Source organism: Benincasa hispida, chromosome 7 (genome assembly GCF_027475165.1).
Source record: "Benincasa hispida cultivar pf3 chromosome 7, pf3_genome.v1.1, whole genome shotgun sequence".
NCBI lineage: Eukaryota > Viridiplantae > Streptophyta > Magnoliopsida > Cucurbitales > Cucurbitaceae > Benincasa > Benincasa hispida.
Window position 1 is genome coordinate 19,126,922 of NC_143484.1, and position 10,793 is coordinate 19,137,714.

A 10,793-nucleotide genomic window follows, 5' to 3' on the forward strand; every position below is an offset into this window, starting at 1 on the left:
GTTTAGATTATTATTGGGTGTTAGATAATTTCTACTAACAGATTATTTGTTGTTTAGATTATTTAGACGAAGCTTCGGAATATTTTATCATTTTTTTTAATTTTTTAAGAAGAAAAACTTGTTTTGACGTTTCTAATTTCTCTCAGGTTTGTGATTAATAAATCATACCACAAAAAGGAAAGAAAATCAATTTGTTAGCTCGAATGATAATATATATATATATATATATTACATTACTCGATTCTTTGAGCATAGTGCTTGAACTGCTAATCTTGCAGATAAATTGGTAGCATTGCCCAATCCAAACGACTTCGCAGATACATCAATTGAACAATTTTCCATACCAATGCAAGTCTTTTCCACCAAAAGAGCACTATTTGAAACATCCCATGAACCGTTTTTGAATGAACCACATTTTCCCTCTGGATTTCCATAGCTAGCAAATTGAATCTCAGAGATGATATGCCCTCCCTGACAAGACAACTCTAACGTACTTCCTTCATTAGCATTTCCACATATTGTTCCTATAGTGATGGTCTGAACTATGACTTGTTGAGGATTTCCACCAATTTCTTCAAACAAAACCAACGTGTTGGTGTCATCCGATAGAAACGATCTTGGAACATGATACCATCTTTGGGAAGGATTCCCACAATTTCCAACGCACTTGCTAGGGTCATATGCGCCTCTATAGTCACAGGTTGTGTTGCAACTATCATTGCCAGCAATGAAAGAAGGCCAAAATCGACCTATGCTTTGTCCATTTACCCAAGCCTGACCTTTTCCCATTCCTTGCATGTCCAATGCTACAGGGTCAATTCCTGAGGGTGTCTTAAAGCTTGTTTTGTACCATGTCATTCTCCTGCCAATAGATTTTTTATTTAATGTGCTCCATTTTGTTCTCCGTGAGAACATTGGGTTGTAAAGTTGCTTCATTTCTCCATTTAATCCAACCTTATAAGACCATAAATTTGATGACAAATTAGTTGTGACATTTCCATCTCCAATAAGATAAATGGGACCTCCATCAATTCCAGTTGGCACCGTGTCATAAAATGCATCATAATTTTTCAATCCTACTGTTGCACTCAAAAGGGTTATTGTGTTGGTTTCAACTTTTAATAGAATGGGTTTCTCAAATACAAAACTCTGGCCATTGCTTCCCCATTGCGATCCAATGTACCGTCTATTAACAAAGGCATGAAGCACATGACCTTTTGTATTCACTTGTAGAGTTACATTTTGAAGTGAAGATGTTGAATTAGTTTCAACATTTGTCATATACCACAAGTAGTCACTAAAATCAACCGTGGTTCCTTTTTGTTCCAAAAGAAGGTTTGCATTAAATGTACCTTTTCCTTGTAGAGTATCTCTCATGGGCTCTGAAGCCCAAACCCACGACAGTTGTGCATTTTCCTTCTCATTCTACACCTTCACAAACATAGATGTTTCGGAATTGATCTTTGCAGTGTTGAAAAGCTCTTTGTTACAATCGTTAAGAATGCTCACAGAGCAAGCTGTTACAAAGTACTTTCCATCTGCCTGCAAATCTATGGTAGCATCATTGCTGGCATCAGTGTTGCACAAAAAACAAAACCTCTCGCCTACTGTGGGGTTGGAGAATTTCGTTAAAGTAACAAAGCTACCAAATTTTTGGTTTGAATGGGTGCCGTTGGTGAGAATCTTCTCTCCCATTTTGATGGATTCATGGAGTTGTTTGAGATGTCCCCATTTGGGTTGATTCACGTTTCCATATTCATCAAGTGGGGCGTTGTAATCATACGACGTAGTAATGAATGGACCTCCCGATGTTCTTCCAAAGTTTGTGCCTCCATGATACATGTAATAGTTGTTAAACACACCACCAGATTGAAAAAATCTTGCCACAGAAAAAGCTACATCTTCTGCACTTCTATAAGGGTCTTTATCGCCCCATTTCTTGAACCATCCCACCCAATTTTCAGTAAACATTTTTGGGCTCTTAGGATTGTTAGGACTAAAGTTATCACAATAGAATCCATTGCATGTATTGATGATAGGTTGTGGGGCATCACTTTGTTGGCACATGATCCATGGAACACCAATATTGAGAGATTCAGCCATTTGAGCACACCAGTTGATATATGTTTTTCCTGCGCTTCCATATGGGGTCATCACGTTTCCATACTCGTTCTCGATTTGAGCTAAGATTATTGGCCCCCCTTGTGATGCAAAGAGGTTGGCTTGTTTGCACATATTCACTATCTTTGTTTTGAATGTTTGCATTTCATTCTTGTAGACTTGACTGTCAGTTCGAAGTTGGATTCCCGGCATATTATGCAACCATAGTGGAAAGCCTCCATAGTTCCACTCGGCACACACGTAAGGACCAATCCTCATCACAACATATAGCCCAGCCTCTTGAAAGAGTTGGAAGAATTTGATAAAGTTTAGTTATCCAGAGAAATCATATTTTCGTCGTCGAGGTTCGTGGCGATCCCAAAAAATGTACGTCTCGATTGCATCAAGTCCACCATCTTTAGCTTTTTGAATAAGATCAGGCCACATTGCTTCGGTGCTGCGTGGATAATGAATTGATCCTGAGAAGATAACACGCCGTTCACCATTGATAATTATGGCATTTCAATCATAGGAGACACTGTCTCCTTTACAAAAAGAAAAGCAAGATAAAGTTGCAAAGAGAGGAAGAACAAGCCATTGAAGGTTAACCATCTTTGATTTTACAACTTTAGGCGTTTGGTTTATGTCAGAATCAATGTGTTTATTTACAAGGAATCTACGTAAATATGTGATAGGTCTTTCCATCAATCTTTATATTCTATTTGTTGATGAGTTCTAAATATAGGAATAATGTAAGTGAATTTAGCTGGCCAAACTTTATCGGTATGAGTTGCTTTAGTGAAATTTGGAAAATACTCTTTTTAGAAAAGAATTTCAAAAATATTGTTCGACCTTATCCTGAAATAACCTATCACCCAATTAAAAATATTACACCAAAAGTCTGTTTTCCCAATAAGGATTTGCGTATTCATTTTTCATCTTTGGTTTTAATTTTAAAGACATCAACTTCACATGAATAATAAAGTATGGCTAATAAATTCAATTATAGTGAAAGTTGAGTTTGAGTTTTGTCTCATTAGTGTGAAGCTCATGAATTTGAGTATCTTTCTTCAAATATTGGATTTTTCTATTTTTCATTTTGTGCATTGGGAATAAAATAGTACATGGTAAACAAAATAGGTTTCCATATGATTTTAGTCTCTCATTTCTAGGTTCAATTTTTTGTTGTCCTCATTTTTCTAAGTATACATTTTCTTCCTTATTTTATTTTTAAGTTAGTCCTGGATTAAAAGGGAATTACTAGAGGAATTTTTTTTTACTAATTTGGAATTTCTGGAAAAGATGTGAAATTCAAGGAGACCGGGCCAGGAGTTATGCTTGGAAAATTCTTGAAGGATAAACAGGAGGACTGTGAGTGGTTTTATTATTTTGTTATGTTGAATTCTATATATATATATGTTATGATATATATGTGTAATGTTTGGAAATTGGCATGGTGGGGAAGTGCGTTTTCTAGATTTTATTGGTTGATTTAACTCATGATATTTTGCTTGTTGTGACTCGCATTTAAAACCGAGATTGTATCCGGAGACATTGTTAGCTTTCCTATAGCACGTCTAATAGGATAATGTGGACATGTGCACATTCGGTTGTTGGATCGGTACCAGCACGTAGCGGAAGAGAATATGATCCATAAGTACTCTAATTCATTAATTTTGGCATAAAAGAAACATGCTTAAACAGAGTTAATGGGTTTCAACAACGTACATTTAAAGAACCATTGAAATCTCTATTTCTAGCTGCAAAATCCTCAAAATCTTTGTGTAGACCACCACAAGATCTTCCCTACTATTCTCTTGGTGCTCTAGATTGAGTTGTGAGACTCAAAATAATCTTAAATAAAATGGAATTTGAAGAAAGCTCGCTGCAACAACCAAAAATGAAGAACACATTCTTCATCTGAATTTTTCAGAAAAATCCATTCGATTTAATCACTTCAGCTTTTCTCCAATCTCTTCAATATATTATAGACTATCATGCAAAGAGATTTGCTTCATGGGATACAGCTCATGCTTGGAGTTATTGTAGCTTGAAAGTTGTGGGTTCCTAGTGAGCAAGTTGAAGATGAAGATGAAAAACCATTTTTCATTTTTGTGTAATTTTCTATTTCCAAAATCTAAAATTGATTTTAAAATCAAAATTTATTTCTAAAATCAAAATTTATTAATTTTACAAAGTAATTTCATAAATTAATTTTCTAATAAAATTAATAAATAATTCTAATTAATTCTAATTAATTTAATATCCAATATAAAATTAATTTTACACAATAAATTCATCTTTATATATTTAAATCATATTTAAATATATTTTCTCCAATTCCGTTTGATTCTAATTTGAACATTTCAAATTAACTTATCGCACTACTCTAAAGCTAATTCATTTCCAAGCTAGTACAGAGACCTCATGGACCTACATATCATGGGCTCCAACGATCCGAGATTAATGAACTAAACTCGTAAGATTGATATAACCTCTATTCGTTAACTAATGGGTCACTCTACTAAAGCTCATAGTTGAACTCCCCTCGCTATAAATATATTATGTCAACTCAATGTAACATTGATTAGTAAGTCAACCATTCACAGGCTGTTCGTAATAACGGCTGGGTCAAATCTCTGTTTTACCCCCAAAATTACCTCTTGTTCCTTAAGTCCCCACTGATCCCTTAATGAACAATTTTTTTGGGATCCAATCAACAAAACCAAGTCCCTCTCATGCCAAATGAGAGGGTGGGATCCCTTGTTCAAAAACTAGAATCAATACTTAAGGGAACAACCTCTCTACTATCCCTACAGCGGGTAGGAGTGAATTCCCTCTTGCATCCTATGTCCCCAGCTATCTATCCGTTCTTACCCTTGCAATGAGAGTCTTATTGAGCTGGCGCTGTTGAGCTAACCCTCACCTATACAAATCTAAGGGTAATCCCAAATAAACAAGAGTTCATAGTTAGCCCAAGATTAAGGTTAAGTTACCTAGGTCATCGCTTTGAAATAGCAAGTCTTAAACACTAAACAACGTTATAAAGTAAGCGTGACTCATTTCGTGGTCCGATCTTGTACAAACCCTTTTGCACAAGGACACCCCCATTCGTCATGTCCAACGTGAACGAATTAGGATCACTTCGTTTGTAGCACCTTAGAACTTCTTGTAACAACTGCAAAGCGGGCTGCGTGTTACCAGAATAAGGTACCCAACCTTATCCATATACTATAGATCATTTTGACTATTTACTCGAACCTGATTCACCTTTATGTCTATAAAGTTCAAGTACTAATCCAATAGTCAAGGGACTATTAGGTTTATTGAATTTCTATTCTAGCAATAGATCTATTCAAAAATACCTTTATTGAATTTTTTCAGAATAAGTTTCATTGTTTACATACCACGAGTTTTAGGACATAAAACCCAACAAACTTCCACTTGGACTAAAACTCTAGTGGTAACTTATATATCCGATATATAAGATTGAGTTTCTGAGTTTTATAGTGAAATACAATAAACTAGGGCATCTCATACCCATATTTACCATTCGGTATCTCTATACCCGATATTTCTCCCACTTGTCCTAGGTTATCTTATATTCCTAGTCCTATTAGGTGATTCTCAAACACTTTAACCGAGAGAATCCTTGTAAACATGTTAGTATAGAATAGGCTTTAGATAAAACTATATGAGGATAACATCTTATTCTCAATAATAGCTAGGAAGCACACTTTCCTCCCACTACAATGAGGTACTCTCGCCTCTTTAGGCAAGACACATCTGACTTGTCTCAACAACTGCTTATTAATAGTCAGATCTATATATCATTAAACTTTCTATATTTTGATCTTGTAACGCCCGGATCCTTACACCTTATGATCCGACCGCTACAATATGCATACTTAGACTTTTCTATCATGAGATGAGTTTTGGTTGAAATTTCAAAGAACATATCTAAATTTTATTAATTAGATAGAAAAAACTATATAGAAATTTATTTATCAAAACACTAGGATCCATAAAACATTAGCGTGGTGGTACAAAAATACATGTGTCTATAATAGTGAGTTTGATGGTTGGCCATTTGAGCGACGTCCAACTCTGCCCTCTACGCTGTGTTCTTACCTACAAAGTCTGTAAAAATATAGGATGAGTACATAATATACCCAGTAAGTAGTTCTCACGTAGGGTAGTGACCAAATGCACAATCACAAGCAACATGTCATGAAAACATATGATTGGGACCGAAAACGTATAATAACATGTGGTGGTCAGTTATACTTCCAACATAAATCTCTCCGCCCTGATAGGAAGATGAGAACCTAAGCGAAACTAACCCATCTGATGATTAGCGAGTCATGCAGTCATTAGGGCCAGAGTCGCATCCAACATCAACCATTAGCGTAAACGTTATGCTTCCAACATAAATCTTTCCGCCCTGATAGGAAGATGAGGACTTAAGCGGAAACTAACCCATCTAATGATTAGCGGGTCATGCAGTCAGTAGGGCCAGAGTCGCATCCAACATCAACCATTAGCATAAACGTTATGCTTCCAACATAAATCTTTCCGCCCTGATAGGAAGATGAGAACTTACACGGAAACTAACCCATCTGATGATTAGCGGGTCATGCAGTCAGTAGGGTCAGAGTCGCATCCAACATCAACCATTAGCATAAACGTTATGCTTTCAACATAAATCTTTCCGCCCTGATAGGAAGATGAGGACTTAAGCGGAAACTAACCCATCTGATGATTAGCGGGTCATGCAGTCAGTAGGGCCAGAGTCGCATCCAACATCAACCATTAGCATAACCATAAGATTAGACTGGAAGCATAACTTACACCTAATTAAAACTTGGTTTTAACGTAATCGTGAACAAACATAATGCATGGGGTCCCTTGTAGAGAAACGTGTTCTAAACAAGTAATGCAATATTACAATTAACATAACCATGCAATATAATAAAGGTACACTACCATAGAACATTTAAAGAGAGGGTGAGATAAACTACTTACCTTGGCGGTGATATAATTATTCCTTATTATTCTTTATGATTTGATCGGTAGAGCTTTCCCTTTTTAAACTAGAAGAAAATTTTGGCATCACCTTACCCGAGCTTTTCTCTTTTAGCCTCACAGAACTTCCTCACTCACACTTACTCTTTCACACGATTCTTTGTTACTGAGTTTGTTTGAGAATGGGTTAAATCTTTAGCAAAGGGTCCTATTTATAGTAGTTTTCAGCTCTTCTTAGTGTGACAAATCATCCTACAAGTGGCTTCTTTAAAATTACTTATTGTTTATGGATTCCTCTCAATAAGACACCTAATCATGGCTAACGTTTGCCCTTACGTCATCATTCTTTGTTTGTATTCAATTTTAGGGTTTTTCCATGTATAATCTATAAGATTGTGGCCAAATTCAACGCATAATTCGCGCTTCTGTCCAAATCTCGCTCACTTTGCTCTTAAAATCTCGCTCTCTCCCGTTTTCTCTCTAGGAATTTACTCTGTCCAACTTTCTTGCTGGAAATCCCGCTCTCTCCACTCTCGCTCTCAAATTTTCTCTTCCGTCTCGCTTTCTCCAGCTTTCTCGCTCTCACTCTCGCTCTTGCTCTCACTCCCGCTTCTGCTCTCGCTCTTGCTCCCGATCTCGCTCTCGCTCGCGCTCTCGCTCTCCCGCTCCCGCTCTTTCCTACTGTCTCACTAAGAATAGCTCTCTTTACTCTCACTCTCTCCAACTTCCTTGCTTCAATTCTCGCTCTCTCCAATTTTCCTTCAATCTCGCTCTCTCTACTCTCGCCAGCCTCAATCTCGCTAGCATCGCTCGCTGGGTTTCTCGCTCTCCAATTCTTCTTTCGATCGCACAGCTCTCTTCTCAGAATCTCGTTTTCTCCAATTTTCTCGCTGGTGTGGCTCTCGCTCTCTCCCACTTTCTCGCTCCCGCTCGCTCCCTTATTCATTATCTTTTGGATAATGAATAATGAATAAATTTCCAATTTCAATTTTATTTATTTATTATTATTATTTTTTTTTCTTCTAAATTTTCACCCCTTTAAATAAAATTTCGTTCTGCTTATTATTTGATATTTAATTTCCTGTATGCGTACAAATCTGGATTGTTACATTCTTCCCCCCTTAAGAACTTTCGTCCTCGAAAGTTTCTTGGTTCTTAAAAAGATAAGGGTATTTGTCTTTCATCACTTTTTCTTGTTCCCATGTAGCTTCTTTCACTTGCTGATTTCTCCAGAGAACCTTCACTAAACTTATTTCCCGATTACGAAGCGACTTTTTCTCTTTTGCCAGGATGCAAACCGGAGTCTCCTCATATTCCAAGTTTTCACTTATTTGTAGAGGTTCATAATTTACTATGTGTGATGGGTTAAATACGTATTTTCGAAGCATCGATACATGAAAGACATTATATATTGTAGAAAGTGTGGGTGGTAATGCCAATCGATAAGCTACTTGGCCAATACGGTCTAATATTTCAAAGGATCCAATGAAGTGAGGGCTAAGCTTGGCTTTTCATCCGAAACGCATATTGCCCTTCATTGCTGCTACCTTTAGAAATACGTGATCTCCTACTTTGAATTCCAGCTTTTTTCGACGGTTATCAGCATAATTCTTTTGTCTACTTTGAGAGGTTCGCATTCTTTCCCGAATTAGCTTAATTGACTCTGATGTTTGCTGCACCAATTCAGGTCCTAGTAGTGTTCGCTCCCCAATTTCATCCCAGTGTACAGGGGATCTGCATTTCTTTCCGTATAAGGCTTCGAAGGGAGCCATACCAATTGTCGCCTGATAACTATTATTATAAGCAAATTCTATAAGATGTATCTGCGAATCCCATGCTTCAATAAAATCCAAAGTACATGCCCTCAACATGTCTTCTAGGATTTGATTAACTCGTTCTGTTTGGCCATCAGTTTGTGGGTGAAAGGCTGTACTGAAATTTAGCTGTGTGCCCATTGCTTTCTGTAAACTTTTCTAGAACTTGGAGATGAAACGAGGGTCTCGATTTGAAACAATTGATACTGGGATTCCATGTAACCGGATGACCTCTTTTAAGTACATTTGAGCTAGTGCTTCCATAGTGTGAGTAGTTTTGCATGGTAGGAAGTGGGCCGATTTGGTGAGTCGATCTACAATTACCCAAATCATGTTGTGGCCTTTAACAGTTCTCGGGAGTCCTGAGATGAAGTCCATAGAAATATGTTCCCATTTCCATTATGGAACACTTAGAGGCTGGAGGAGTCTTTGTGGTCGTTGCCGTAGAGCTTTTACCTGTTGACAAACCAAACATTTACTCACATAGTCGACTATATCCTTTTTCATGTTACCCCACCAGTAATGTGCTTTCAAGTGTCTATACATTTTGGTACTCCCAGGATGTATTGAAAAGCATGACTCATGAGCTTCCTTCAATAGTTCTTTCTTGATTTCTTCATTATCTGGTACACATAGTCGTCCACGATAGAAGAGTGCAGAGTCTGGGGCTGTAGAGAATTGATTGGTTTCTCCATTCTCTAATTGTCGTTGTTTGTTTAGGTATTTGTCTATTTGTTGTGCATTAATTATTCTTTGCCTTAATGCAGGTCTTGCAACTAACTGTACTATTTGAGTTGTGAAGGTTTCTGGTATTAGTGAGATCTCAGCTCTTTCAAGATCATCTATTATGTGTTTGAAGATGGTACTTAGAGCTGCTGTATGTGCTGACTTTCTGCTAAGAGCATCAGCAACAATGTTAGCTTTTCCTGGATGATAGAGGATCTCACAGTCATAGTCTTTAACTAATTCTAACCATCTTTGTTGCCTCATATTTAACTCTTTTTGGGTAAAGAAGTACTTAAGGCTTTTATGATCTGTATAAATTTGGATCTTTTCCCCATATAAATAATGTCTCCATATCGTTAAGGTAAAGACTACGGTAGTTAATTCCAAGTCATGAACGGAATAATTTTGTTCATAATGTTTTAGTTGTCTTGAAGCATATGATATTACCTTTCCGTGTTGCATCAATACACAACCAAGCCCCTTCTTCGATGCGTCACTGTACACAGTTAAACCCCCTGATCCGTCAGGTATAGTGAGAATAGGGGTTGTGGTCAAACTTTCCTTTAGTTCCTGGAAGCTTTGCTCACATGCTTGGTTCCAGACAAAAGGATTATTCTTCTTGGTGAGGTTGGTTAAGGGTAATGCTATACTTGAGAAATTCTTCACAAATCGTCTATAATATCCTACTAATCCAAGGAAGCTGCGCACTTCGCTGACTGTTATTGGGCGAGGCCACTTGCTAACTGTTTCAGTTTTAGCAGGATCTACTGAGATTCCTTCTTGCTTTACAATATGCCCTAGGTAGGCAACTTGTCGTGTCCAAAACTCACACTTGGAGAATTTGGCATATAACTTTTCATTTCTTATTATGGAAAGAGCGTCCCTAAGATGTTTTTCATGTTCTGCCTTAGACTTAGAATAGACCAAAATATCATCTATAAATACGATCACGAAGTTATCAAGATGGTCCTTAAAATTCTATTCATCAAGTCCATGAAGGCTACTGGGGCATTTGTTAATCCATAGGGCATCACAACGAATTCATAATGCCCATATCTTGTTCGGAAAGCAGTCTTGGGTATATTCGACTCCTTGATTCGCAGTTGATGATATCCAGATCGTAAGTCT

The 10,793-nt window shown here is 37.2% G+C and overlaps 1 pseudogene; it reads right to left on the bottom strand.

The window, feature by feature from the left end:
* Positions 1 to 228: 228 nt before the first annotated feature.
* LOC150034997 (beta-galactosidase 7 pseudogene) lies at positions 229 to 2,712 on the bottom strand (annotated as a pseudogene).
* Between the last annotated feature and the right edge of the window lie 8,081 nt (positions 2,713 to 10,793).